General features: G+C 39.6%; 1 long non-coding RNA gene across 1 annotated transcript; it reads left to right on the top strand.

Annotated features, from left to right (window-relative positions):
* The first annotated feature begins 9,322 nt into the window (after positions 1-9,322).
* LOC138064834 (uncharacterized) lies at positions 9,323-11,903 on the top strand. Its single transcript, XR_011138095.1, has 3 exons — positions 9,323-9,836; positions 11,140-11,495; positions 11,681-11,903. It is a non-coding gene; the product is annotated as an uncharacterized lncRNA (long non-coding RNA).
* Positions 11,904-14,009: the final 2,106 nt, after the last annotated feature.

Raw genomic sequence — 14,009 nt, 5'->3', positions numbered from 1 at the left:
TTATTCACTAAATAGAATGGCCAGTTTTCCAGAAACACTTGTTCATTCTGTCAGTCACATTCACTGAGAACTAACTTCCAGACTGCCCAGGCCACGTGAGACATAAAATGGTAGTAAAAAAGATTTACAGGACTAGTCACAAGCCCAGTATGGGCAGCTGATTCTAGAGGGTGATGGAAATCTCTGTCTAGAACCACTTCAAGTTAATGCTGTTCTTATTGTCAGAAGAGAAAGAAAGAAAACCAGCAAAGATCCTTTTAGCTTTGCTAACACTTTCTCAGTGTTTGGCTATTGGTAATACTTTGAAGGAAGAAAGGAACGTCTGTGTCCTAAATGACAAAAATTAATGATGGAAAAGCCCTACATTATTAAGTCACCTTCTCCCATATTTGCCAAACTGTTATCGGAAAAAAGGCCAGAATGTGCCAGAGAGGCGCTGGGCTGAGAAGTGAGGCATGGGGGCTGCTCAGGAAGGCGGCGTGTTACCAGAGAGAACAGTGCCTTCCAGGGTCTTGTGCTCTCACCCTGCTTCTGGCCCAGCTGGCTTTGCCTCCTGCAGTGAGGCTAGTAATTTTGAGTGCAGCTGAGCACCCATAGTTTACCGGAATGAATACAGATTGCCCAGAGAGTTTGTGGAGTCTCCATCCTTGGAAATACTCCAAAACCCAACTGGACATAGTCCTGAGCAACTTACTATAGCTGACCCTGCTTGAGCAGGGGGATTGAACCAGGTGATCTCCAGAGGTCTCTTCCAACTTCAGCCATTCTGTGATTCTGTAATGGTGGCTGGTTGCTGCATGTAAAGGATGTTAAGTGAGGGGAAGGGTCTCTGAGCTGAATGAAAACGTATGAGCGTAAGATACTTGCCTGCGCTCCTTCAGTAGTAGTGAAAAGAGATGGGTATTTTCAGCTTATCTCTCTGAGGATAAGGTGGCTTACTCCCAGGCAATGCCTCTCTCTTTCTCCCTGGCTACTGAGGGGACATGGATGGCTAGACGTTGAAACTTGTCGCTGGTTGAAGTTAGGTAGATGAATTCCAGTTACTGTGGCTTCAAAATGAAGTGATTCAGAGTAGCCGACGTCTGGCGTTACTGGGCCCTTTCAAGTCAATGGACAAAAGCAGTAGTAGTGCATGTGACACATCTATAGGCAGTCTGAATATGGCGTGTTGTGTTTCACGTGAACACGGCCAATATCTAGACCATGAAGGCCTGCCCACACAGCACTTGGGGAACAGAGCAGTCTCCTGCCGAGTTCCCTGCTGTTTGTTCTTCGTAGATAGTGCAGATATAAAGCAAAGTCACCTCAAAGAGGAAGCTGGCTTTCAGAATTTATTTACAAAGATACTTGAAGAGCTTTTACTCCACAAACAATTAATACTATCATAATTAAGCAGACCATATGTGTATAATTCTGCACATGGGGTAGAAAAAGCATTGATTTTGTTATACAGACAGGTAAATAGAATGCAGTTAATTGGGATGGCCACTTTAACAGAACAATGGCAGATGAATGGGTTTCAGCTTTTGGGGTTAAAATGTGTTTGTGACTTGTTTTTTTAAATGAAAGCGCTATATAGGGGGATGATTTTACCCTGTTGGTCCCTGACAAAAAGCACTTAATTATGTTTATGTGCAGTAGAATGTTATCTTTATTAAATATTATAAGCGTATAATAATATTATAGTAACAATATATAGTATATAATATAAAATTATGTTTCTGTGGAGGTGAACTCCGATTCCCAGATAACAAGCACTTGTGATGAGCTATCTTTGATCATCTGTGTAAAAGCCTTGGTCTTAAAGCATTGCGAAAGCCCACTGGTGTTTGATCCAGTGTAAAACTGAAAGACTTTTTGCAAAACAGATAATATGGGACAATATGAATAAGACACGAAAGTGTCAGTGCAGATGTAGTGAACATCATTTCTATAGGTATTCACAGTGATTAGAGTAATCCTGCAAAACAAATATATTCAAAAATATCTTATAGTTTCAGTTGTGGCATTCCTTATGCAAAATGTCCTGAAAGGGCGTTGATTTGGAAGCTTTGGATGAGTCATAGACTTAGAAAATTGGGACCTTTTCAGTAGGCCTCAGGTAAGATGCTCAGGACACTCAAAATCACAGATTACCTTTGAATCTCTTGGCTTGACGTTGAATATGTCAGAATGAAAGCTAACACAAAGTTAATTATGAATTTGTGTGCAAGAACTGGTACTCAGTGAATGTAAATGCACATTATCTTTCTGCAGGTCATTTTCTGGGTTGTCTTTAGCAACAGATGTACTTGCTTAATTAAATTCATCTCAGTCTACTGAAATGTGCCTACATATTCTGTCATCATGAACAAATATGTAAACAGACAAACAAAGAAATGTATTTTTAAAAGTTAGAGAGAGTCATCAAAATATAAAATGGTAAAATCAAGCACAAGCCCATTTGTTAGGACAGATGAGTTTGTTTTGAGATTCTTGATATTCTGGAGAATTCAGAGTAATGCAAGAAGCCTATCTTCTGAGTTTCCCACATCATGCTAGTGATTTTTTTCTACTTTTGACTCTTGCTGTATTCAGGGAGGGGGAAGTACTAGCAATATGCTCTTGTACCATTTCCACATAGGGAGTACGTAATTAATTTTCCTTCATACGGAGAGAAGTTAATCTCTGTTCTTTCCTGTAACCTGCTGGAGTGTCCTTTGGCAGTGCTGGAACACGCTCTGATCTAAATCCCATTTGCTCCGTCCTTCTGAGTGTCGGCCTCACAGCCACATCCAGAAAACCCTACAATCTCCTCTGTGCCCAAAGGGCATTTATGAGTATTTTCTAGTGGAAATGTTTCCAGGAGGTAGTCTTATTAGTGCCAAACACAACTACTCTAATATTTGGGGTTCAGCAAGACAGAATCCTATTAACTGTAACGTGGTCCAGTTTCCTTAACTGCGTTCACACGTATAGTGTGACGATAACCAGCGGAGCTCCTGGCACGCGCAAGGCCAGTGGGCTTGGCACACAGGTAGCAAGAATTCCTTCTGCGAGGGGAACGATCTGAATAGAAAGCATTCTGTATTTGTATTAGTTGCTGTAAGTTTACTTTGGAAAATCAAAACCTCATTAGACATTGTCTGCAGGGAACTTTTACCAGACATGTTGAAGTAAAATTCACTCCACCCTCTTTTCAACAGCTGCTGCGGAAGCCAAGTAAAAATGTTAAATTAGGTGTGGATATAGCAAGTGTAATAGTATGACTGATCCTCAAGAATGGGTACATAACACTAAGCACTCAGATGTCTAATATAGGTAGTAGGACCCTGATATTAAACAACCAGGTTTCAAAATTGAAGCAAATACTTTCTGCCACATTTATACTTTTCCTGTGATAATCTCTTTATAAATGCTAGTTAATTATTCTCTACAGCTGATGCAAGAGGCAGGTAAGTAACTGTCATGTAGTAGGGATGGTTGAAGATGAGCAGGTTATTTACCCACAATCATCCATGAAGTTATTCACACAAAAGTGAGGAAAGCCCAGCAATCTTGAACGTCAGTCTTCTGCTCAGATCAGAAGACCATACTCATCTCATTTAGTTATGAGATTATAGAACAGTGGTTTTAAATCAGAGAAAAGTAAAAGGAAAAATCCACAATGGTGTGAGTCTTTCCTGCTTGTAAATTAAAGGTGTTCTTGCACGCTACTTTTTTCAACAACACATCATTCAGTGGACATGTTCAAGGTTTGCCTTTCCAACCACATTTCTTCTAAAGGCTGTGGCAGGTCTGTGGGAAAAGCATAGCTGAGAATCAGTTTCTGAGCTGCTTCATGTTCTCTCCGTGAGGCGTTGTTAACCGTGCAGCTTGGTGTCAGTTTGTCTGATAGGGAAAATGCCTGCATCCTGCTGCTTGTGTCTGTGGGTGTTTTAGTTTTGTGACAAAGTATTTCCCACAACATAGCAGAAAATAAAAAGATGGGAAATGAAATCAGCTGTCTAGAAGTTGTACAAATAAATATCTAAAAAAAAGATTGGAGTCTCAAGAACAAAAGAGCAGTTGAGACATTTAACCTAAACATCCATAATAAACTAATCAGAGCTGATTTATGGCAAGAAGCCTTTTATGCTGCAAAACATGGAGGAAGTGAAATAATTTCTGCCGAACACTTTGGCCTTCTACAGCCTGTCTCATTCCTCCTTACGCAATCTTTGGGAAGATGTGACAAACCTCCTTATGACAAATCCCAGGAATGTTGTGTCTTGCCCATCAACTTAGTGCAGCTAGAGGAGATCTGAGCTGAGCAGCCAAATTGGATGATGATTTATCGTAGCTGCTCAGTAATAAGCCACAGTAAGCCCAGAATAAGCTGTTGCTTTGTATTTTTTTCATTATGATTTTGCTTTCAGTTTCATGTGCAAAGGAACAAACTGGTTTATTTTCTAGTTTTGCAGCCTGCTTTCTGCAATTGGAATTGATGTGAGGACCTGTTCTGTTGCTATCAGAGATTTAAATGGATGCATTATCTTTCCCTGAGACACCTTTTCCCATTGTCTTTCTTAACAGATGTTTTTGCTTGATCAAGCTTAATCCGAGACATGCAGTATGGGCATATGATAGCCAGAGGAGGTAAGATCAGACCAAAGCAAAAAAAAGACTCAAACAGGACTAGAGGGTTTGGGATTTTTTTTAATGGAGTGGTTCATTCATATTCAACATGGGGATTCAAGTATCATTCTCCAGTGCTTACAGCTGTTTCCTGTCACAAAATTTAATAGGCCTGCCTCACTTTTCATTGAAAAACTTGCTTTTGTTACACTGTTGCGTATATGGTCTGTCAGTAAGAATCACAGGGGGAGTGATGTTATGTGAGGTTCTTCCTAAAGGGCAGGAGTCCACGTCACAATATCTGCTGACTTGCTCGAAGCAAGACTTATGCAGAGGGGACATCTCTGAAGTAAAAGGCCCCAGATTAGGCAGCCAAGAACAAAGTTTTATGCCTGAAAACCACTGGCAATTCTCAAAACAATTGGGTGTGGGAGGGTGACCTTGTTTGGTTTCATCACCCCGGTTCAAGGCTATAAAATGAGAAATGAAACTAAGAAGCACAAGAAGATAAACAAGCCAAAAAATGAAAGATATAGTCTTGGATTTCAAAAAGATGTGTGTAATACATCTTTTGTATGCAATAACGGCTTCAGATGCTTTTCCCTAGCACATCAGTGATTTTGAGGGAAGGAAAAAATCAGGCTAAAGTGGAGACAGGCACATTTTGGACAACCTCTGCTCTTTAATACTGAGATCTATTGAACTTTCCCTAGCTCAGGGAAAAAAGTTCAAATTGATGTTCACATCTCAGTCAGGCTGGTCTTTTTTTTCCCTTTTTGTTCCCTCTCACCGTGAGTGTTGCCAAATAGAAGTTACTCCACATCCAGCCCTGTGATTGCAATGTGAATAGAAAACTGTCATGACGTAGAATCCCTGTGAGGGCCTCCGAAATGTCTCAATAAATACTAATGGCAGTAGTGATTTTTCTTTATTCATCTTGCTGATTTTTTATTTTGGCCCTTTTAAAATTAATTACTTTTCACTGTGTAATTCAGTGTGTACACACTGTGTGTGTAATTACTTGACTGAGTTTTGCTGAGAGGATCCATGAGTGAAGTCCTCACCTCACTGAATTAAATTCCAAATGTCGTGTGGACTTCAGTGAAGTAAGGATGTGACCCACGTGTTTTGAAAAGTTCTTAAAAATGGCCACATTTCAGTGGCCACAGCTGAGAATCTCCACAGCTGAGATGACAGACTGCAAGCCAACACATAGTGCATAGAGGCAGCTTGGAAGCAGAAGAGCTTTGATGATTAGGATAATGTATTAAAAGGGATCTTCCGTAGCTGTGCTTTGAAGGAATGGGGTAGTCCTTGGCTCAGTTTCTGACAAATAGAAGATTTGTTAAAATATAAAAGAGAAGAGTCTAGGCTATGGATTGTGGTACCACCGGTAGTCTCAGAGGTTCTTCCAGTCTTTCTGTGCTCTATGCTGAGCAGTGCTCTGAGTTGCCTTGCTCTTGCTAAACAGTGTACTAGGGTGTACCAAACACTGGATTAGGGGCATCAGATAACTTTGGAAATAAATTCACATAACTGTAAGTTTAACTGAGTATAGCTGCCCTGAATTAGGATTAATTAAAGACCCAAAAGCCTCTTCAACCAACCAACAACTATCTGTGCTGTAAAATTTGTGATCTGTAATCCTTTTATGATCTTTCAGTATCCTGAGCAGAAATATTGGGTAACATTTCAGTATCCACTGATGTCATTGGAGTCTTATGCACAGAGGATATACCAGAGGACTGTAAACAAGAACTGAGAGGGGTAAGAAGGTTGCGCAGCACAAAGTGAGGTGTTAGAAAGAGTGAGTAACGGAGCACTGAAGTAGCTAAATGAGAACTAACAAACTAAACTAAAACAAACAAAAGGAAGTTGTTCTTCATGCAAGGAAGTTTAGACCTCTGGAACTTATTGCCGAAAGATATTTTGGATGCTAAAAGTTAACACAGCTACAAGAGGAAACTGGAATAGTGTCTGAAAGAGGGTTACTAAATGCTGACTGAGGAAGTCGTCTGAACTGAAGGTGTCCGGAGGCTGAAATAGTACTTGGAGGAGGAAGCGGGAAGTATCACAAGTACTACCCTGTTCTCACTCTTCCCTAGGCATTTGCTTCTAGCCACTGTTGGGGACAGATGCTGAACCAGTAGACCTATGGTCTTAGATAATAATGACTGTTCTTATGAGTATGGCTTATTAATAAATTGTTATTTTTCTAAACTACAGATGTGGCTAAGCCTTGTCTAATAAGTGAAGCAGTTGCAAGAGCAAGTGGGAGATCTCTACAAAAATTGGTGTTGTAAGTGAACCTGTGGAAAGTTCACTTACAACCATGGAAGAGGTTTATAGGGAGCCAAGTTAGTATCTCCTCAGTGCTCCTCACTCCCGTGTCTCCCAGTACATGTGCAGTCCTGCTGCTTGCTGTATGGCAGCACCACTATCCCTCCATCTGAGGGCTGACCTGAGTCTGGCCCCGCACTAAAGCACCTACTCATCAGTCTCTGTTAAAGGTACATGCTGCCGTGGTATTTAATGCAATGAAGTGAGCTGTGTTTCAGCCAGTGTTAGGCTATTTCATATTCAGATATTTAAATGTCACAGTACAAGGACAGCATACAATTACTTTTTAAATAAAGTGCATATGTTTAGATGTACAACTGCTGCAAATGAAAAGCCTTGGCTGTGCAGGTAAATATCTGACCAGCTCCTGGCATTGGCAGGTGTAAATGTGTCAGGGAATTGTGTTAGATATGGTACGATTGCAGAGCATCCTTATGGCTTCCTCTTATAACCAGTAGCAGATGATATGCAGTTCTTATTTCAAGAGCAGGGAATTGTAACTGGCAGCTGGACCAGGTTCTAACTTGTGTTATGGCCTACTGTCTACCTGCATATTTTCTACAGCTTCCTTTGGAAATGTCTCACTCTCAACTTCTTGTAAATATGTGTAGTGGTGTTGCTCTGTGTTAAAAATAGTTTTTGTGTTTCAGCCCAAGAGAGATCTGTTTCTCAGACTTCTTAGAATATCTTGTTTCCATTATCAAATGCTTTTGGATTGAAGTGCAGTGTTCCTAAGGTATTGTTATTCTTATGATTTGATTTGATCATACATGGATAATAATAGACCTGGGCCCAGGGAATCGGTCCCAGTAGCTGTTTGCTCCCTCCCCTCGTCTCTCTGCCAGCTGTGTTGCTCAACCTATTATGAAGAGCGTTTCAATACAATTGCTTTGTTAGTTTTGTCCATTAACATACCAAACCCAGCAGTTTAGGGAGGAGAATTGGTCACGGAGCCTAGTTTTCTTGTTTGTATCTCTCACTAGCTCATTAAAATTATGAACATGTTGTGAAATGAAAATAAATATAATTTGGGCTTATCCGGTGTAAAACTAGCTTAGTCATGCTGTGATAGTGGCTGTCTACATCTGTTAATTATATCCTGACAGGCCTCAGCTTGAGACTTTTAAGGCATCACAGGATTTTCTGAGATTTCCTGATACAAACTTTGTTTTCCTAAAGTGCAGGAATAAGGGCCAGAACTTGAAAACTTTGTGTTCATAAAGACATCACTGCATTCAGCCAGTCAGTTAAGATGCAGGTTGCACTTATTATCCATTTATTTGGCATGCAGTTTGTCTTCAGAAACCCTGTTAGTCATGTACTTGCGTTCCGCCTTCATAGCTGCACACCATAGTGTAGTATCTCCTACTGCTGATGCCTGTCAGGTCAGATGCCAAAACTCTCCAGAGAATAATTCCTTAGAGAGTTGACTTGAAATCAAATATCTTTTGTCAAGGAAATCTCTCCTCTGATTCATGTGAAAGGATTGTTCCCCCAGAGTGATCTTAATTTAAGGAATTTTCAGAAGAACCAGCATCCGTTGCTGCCTTTCTGATGCTGGAGGCTAACACTCATCAGGGAACTTCCATTCGTTATTCAGGAACACATCTTTTTGGTGGTAGCTCTGCTAAAAATCTACAATCAAAGATCATATCTTCATATACACTTTTCTGCTTAGTCCGTAAAGGAGATAAAAGGGCAAAAACCATCTGTAATTGAAGTCCAGGGTACTTGTTACCTCCCTACAGGATACACATAATTCACTTTCATTTTAATATCCCATGTGTCTGTCATAGTTCTCTAGAGCCTTGCTGTTCATATGTTGTATATATATTCAGTGTAACTACAGTACTGATGATGACAGTGCTACTAGCAGCTATATCTTATAGGTACGTGGTAAGAGGGCATTTATTTCTATGGTCAGCAAGTAACTGAACCTTACACAAAACAGAATGCTAAAGACTGTATTTTAGAGTTTCATTACAGAAACTGTGGAAAATAATTTTGTAATTTACTGCTTAAAATGTTTTCTTTATTTTGAATTAGAGAATGCTGCAGAGATTCTAACAAGGAAGTGTTAAACCTTCTGTGAGAAACACATATGGAAGAGGAGAGAGTTGCTAAGTACAAGCCAAAACTGGATACCTAAAGCCCAGAGAGAGAACAGATGTTTTACCACCTGCACACTCTTTTGTACCAGAAAATAGTTCAGATTTGAATGGTCCACATTGGATCAGTTTTTGTTTCTTTTTTAAAGCTGATTTCCCTTTTCCTTAAATTTAAAGTATGGGCAGGGTAAAAAAAAAAAAAGGGGGGGAAGAAAAAACAGAGAAAAGTCATTAGTGTTATATCCTAGTTTTGCTCAGTGCTTACAAGAAAACGTTAAATTGAAGTTTCTGTCTCCAGGGGTTAATAATGTATGGTTAGCGTAGGGTTGTTATGAAAAGACCATAGTTACAGTGAGAGCATATGGCCAAATAAAAGAAGGAATCCAGCCTTTCAGAGATGCTGTTCTCAGGGAAAGGCAAAGGCAAAGGCAAATACTGACTGGAGCATAGATGTGTTGCTAGCTGCAGCTAAGCTGCTTATTCTACTTCCAAAGTATAAGGATATTGCTTCAAGACATGTGGTATGTTTCGGTGGCAATTTCAATGAAGAATTGTACTTTGGCGGTACGCGTGAAGTTTTAGGGGGAGGTCTGTGTGAAATGCTATCTCTGTCTTTGTTACAGAGAGTCACTGAGCACATAAAGTATAAGAAACAGCTCGGAGTTTGGATGAAATCTGATGAGTGTGCCTTGCCCTGGGGATAGAAGGTCCTGAGCGAGGCTCCTAAATACTAATGGGTCAGAATACAGGAGAGTAGCAAGAAAGCCAACCACAAAGAGACTGAAAAAAAGGGTAAGTTAAATTAACCCAGATACGAGTTTTAGAGGTAGATCTAAGCTAAAAGCCATCTCATTTAACTTCTTTAAATGTCTTTGAATTCAAAGAAGCAAAGTGAGTTCTGCCCACTGTCACTTACCCAGGACCCCTGGGCTTGGTACCATATTGTTCCCGTTGAAGATGACAGGAGTTTTGCCTGTATATGCAGAGTACTTGTTTCTAAGCACTGCCTAAACTGACTGATAACTCATGCTCTGCGAAGAACAGGATGGTGCCTAGAGATGATAGTACAGAATACGTTCATTTCTAAACAACTAAAAGAGAGTTTACTTTACTGACAGATAAAGATAAACAGGAGGAGGCAGCTGTAAAAAGAATTCCATTGACCACTGACCTGAAAACATGTAGCTTTCCATAAAATAAGCACAAACTAAATAAAAGAGAGTATTTAGATTTTGCAGAAATACTTCCTTCAGAACAAAGCCAATTAATTTTAGAGGAAAATATGAAGAGGATATGTGGAAAGGGAAAAAGCAGGCCTTTCTAAGTTAAATTGCCATACGTTTCAATATCGCTATATGGCCATCTTTACTCTCTCAAATTAGACCAGAGCAGATGTCCTGACTACTTATGACTGTGCACATGGCCTGAAGAAGCATGCTAACTCTGGTTTCATAAAGCAAGCTTAAATCTGCACCGAGTATGAGGCTCCTATTCAAATGCCTTTAATAACCTTAAAAAAAGTATTAAGGACATACCTCTGGAAAGAGCCACCTCTTTTATTCGTTATTTTGTTAGTTTGGTTTTTTTGCTGGATTTTGTTCAAGTTTTATTGTTCTCATATACACCTTGAATGAGCGTCGGGGGTGGGGAGGGTGCATGTGCGTGCCATCTTTGTCAAAACAAATTCTCTTCTTAGTTTGCAAAGACCGGAAATACATTTAGTGGTTGGATATAATATATGAAAAGTAAAATTACTGACAAAATAGAGGAACTCAGAGCAATCTAAAATCTGACCTGTAACAAGCTAGAAAATAAAAATACTGATTTTTTATCCTACCTTTCAGAAACTTATTCAAGGTATGTAACTTCTATCCAAAACCTAAGCTTTATTGTGACATGGTTATAGTCAGCTTTAGTCTTAGTAAGAAACACTAAGTTTCTATATAGCATCTCTCTCAGGTTAACACCTACATTTACATATAGACAAAAGGTTTAAACCAGGCCTAATAAAAAAAAAAAAAAGACTAAAAGACTTCAGATGTCAGGCCATTCATCTTGTAAACAGCAGCATTCTAAAACACTCTATTCCTTACAGGATATTTTACTTTTACCTGGATGCCATGGTACCTGACTACTCCTCAGCCACAGCAAATTATGTAACATATACCAGCTGATCCAAGCTGTGGAACAAAAAAAATCCTGAAGAAAATCTAAGGAATGAAATGCTGGCAAGGAACTCTCGCAAATAAATGGTTTGCCATTCAAGAGCGAAGGAAATGAATGGAAGTCCTAGGGCTGGTAGAAAGTGTCTGTGCAAACCACATACCTGCCACAAAATCTGAAGTAATAGTAGAAGATGGATACACCAGGCCAGGTCTCCTTAGAGTGGCAGCTGAATAACGTGTAAGAGGAGTGGCCACCATGGGAGAGGCTGTTAAACCATCTGCAGAGGTAAGTGAGCTCTCAGGATGCTAGGAGGCCAGGCTTACAGCTTGGCTTCTGGCATAACACAGCTTCAGAGGCAGCTCAAAGCATAGACAAAGCTGGCTTATATCAGCAAAAGACAGTGTACAGACAATCTTTGCCTCTGAATTCATACATCTTTGCAGACGCCTAATATAAATGATCCATTCCAGTGATGCTGCGGAGTACTGGCCCTGTCTCCCTTCTGGCATCGAACCTAGGCAGTGGTCCCATCTGGAGCTGGCCTCTTCCCCGACTCTACGGGCCACCCCAGCGGGGGCGCAGGACACGCTGGTGTGGCGCAGCGTGGCAGCGGAGGCACTTCTCTGCGCATCGGTTTACCCCAGGCTTGGAGGACTGAGTTACTTATTGGCTGGTTGCTGGCAGGCCACAGTTTCCGGGGTGGTTTTTGGAGGTAAACAAAAGTTGGATTTGCTTCTGAGTTCCCACTGTATACCTTCTTGATGCTGCAACACATCCCTATACGCTTAATGAACTTGAAAGTAGTAATTATAGTAAAATGAAACAGGGATGGGAGAAAATCTTGTCTTTTCGTTTTCACTTACAATTGATGGAGTAGTTATTAATGGAAAATAATCACCTTCCTGAGGTCTCTTTACTATTGTTGTCATATGCTACTTCTGTCAAGTAAATTAGTTTATTAAAACTGGCCAAAAAAAAAACTGTAAAAAATGCAGATATGGTGATACCGTAATATTTTACAAATTCAAGCTCAATTTTTGCCAAGTTGTTTGTCCTAGAAAAATTCCTAGAAAGTCTAGAAAAAGCAGAAGTCTAAGCATTATTTCAGATTGTTTTGGGGATCTCCATTCGGGCTAGATTTTTCCTCCTCATATTCTTTAAATTAGACATCTAAATTCACAGCACAATGATTTCCAAGGAGGAGAATAATTATGCTCAATCCCAAATAAGTTTTTGAGTTCAAACTTTGGATCAGTCTGAAATAAAGATATTTTTTGTTTGTCTGTCATTTTGTTTGTTTTCCACTAGCAGTTAAAAAATCGGTTCCCTTCCCAGCTCTGGTTGTAGGCAAAACGTGCCAGTAGAACTGCTGGGATTTTTTCCAATGAAACAATGAGAATAGTTTGACCTTTCCATATACTCCCTAGGCAGTCTGAGTCTTCTGTCCCTGGGGCCTTCTGAATATATTTAGGATAGGTAAAGGCTAGAAACTGCTTCAGAGGTGAGGTCATATTTAATGAAGACTTACTTTAAAAGTTATATTATTTGCCATCAACATTAATAAGCTTTTCCCATGCTAACCTTTTCTGTCATTGTTTTTGTACTTGAAACACTTTTAAAAATATTCTGAATACAAGTTGGATGGAGTGAAACCAATTGATTGATAGTCCATGTTTATTACATGAGCTAAAATGTGAACTGCTTGTGCACTATAATGATGGCAAATCATTAGAATTTCGCTACAGGGTTGAGCTGAGCTAGTAGGACTTCTGCCCAGCTGACATTGCCAATTCAGCTGAGCAGGGATCCTGTTGGGGCAGCCCCTTTTTACACCAGTTGGTCCCTTCTGTAACTTTGAGGCTTTTATTGGCACTAATTGAACTTTTCCACCAGAGAGAGCGATAGAGAATCTAGATAACATGCTGTCATAGCCATACCATTTTCCGATGTTGCCATATTGTCCAGTGGTATTGTAGTTATCTTGTTACATTTTTTTTTACTCTGCAGAATATACAAGCAAAAGCTGTCTGACAAATTGTACAGTAGCTTTCAAAATGTGAAAGAAATGGATCCTACAAACATTGGCCAACAATTACATCCTGGGAGTTGTTTTGAATGCGAAAGAGACAAGTGTGAGCTGAGAAATTAAGCCCCATAAATCTATCCCATGGACGCTGCCAGCTTATTTAAGTGATACAGCATTATGTTAGTTGAATTGATCATGGGAGATTGCTAATAGCAAGTGATTAGCAGCTTAGGCATATTTATTTAAGAAATATAATAGACTGAAAGCCTTCTGGTCAGAGCAGATAGTCCATCATCTTTAAAGTAAAATAAGTTCTGCAATTTATGATTCCTTTTGTCATAATTCAGGCTTAAAAACCATGAATCACAGCTGAATTGCCATTGACTGGACTGTAGGTAGACCTATGGCTAATGACAATAAAAAGAAAGTGAAAATAGATGATCATTGGGATTATTTTTCTCATTAAATAGGTTAGAAAAGAGAAAACTGAAATGCTAATTTCTAATATCCTCATGCTTCTGACATTTTCAGCTTTAAAATGTCACTTTAGCAAGTGAAAGTCCTATCACATTTTATAATAAAATAATTGCCCTACATTTTCATAGTAAATCAAAGGGAAATGTGTTAAAAAGACAGGAAAAGTATTTCTGTGAGCCCTATGTATTAAATTCTGAAGCACTACTTGTTGCACTGACATACTACATAAGCATCAAGAACATGATACTTGAACATAAGTGCTGTGTGAAGCTAATTATAAAAACACAGCGTAAAAA

Source organism: Struthio camelus, chromosome Z (assembly GCF_040807025.1).
Source record: "Struthio camelus isolate bStrCam1 chromosome Z, bStrCam1.hap1, whole genome shotgun sequence".
Taxonomy (NCBI): Eukaryota; Metazoa; Chordata; class Aves; order Struthioniformes; family Struthionidae; genus Struthio; species Struthio camelus.
Note: the sequence above shows the minus strand (reverse complement) of the source record. Positions and strands in the feature narration are given on the sequence as shown.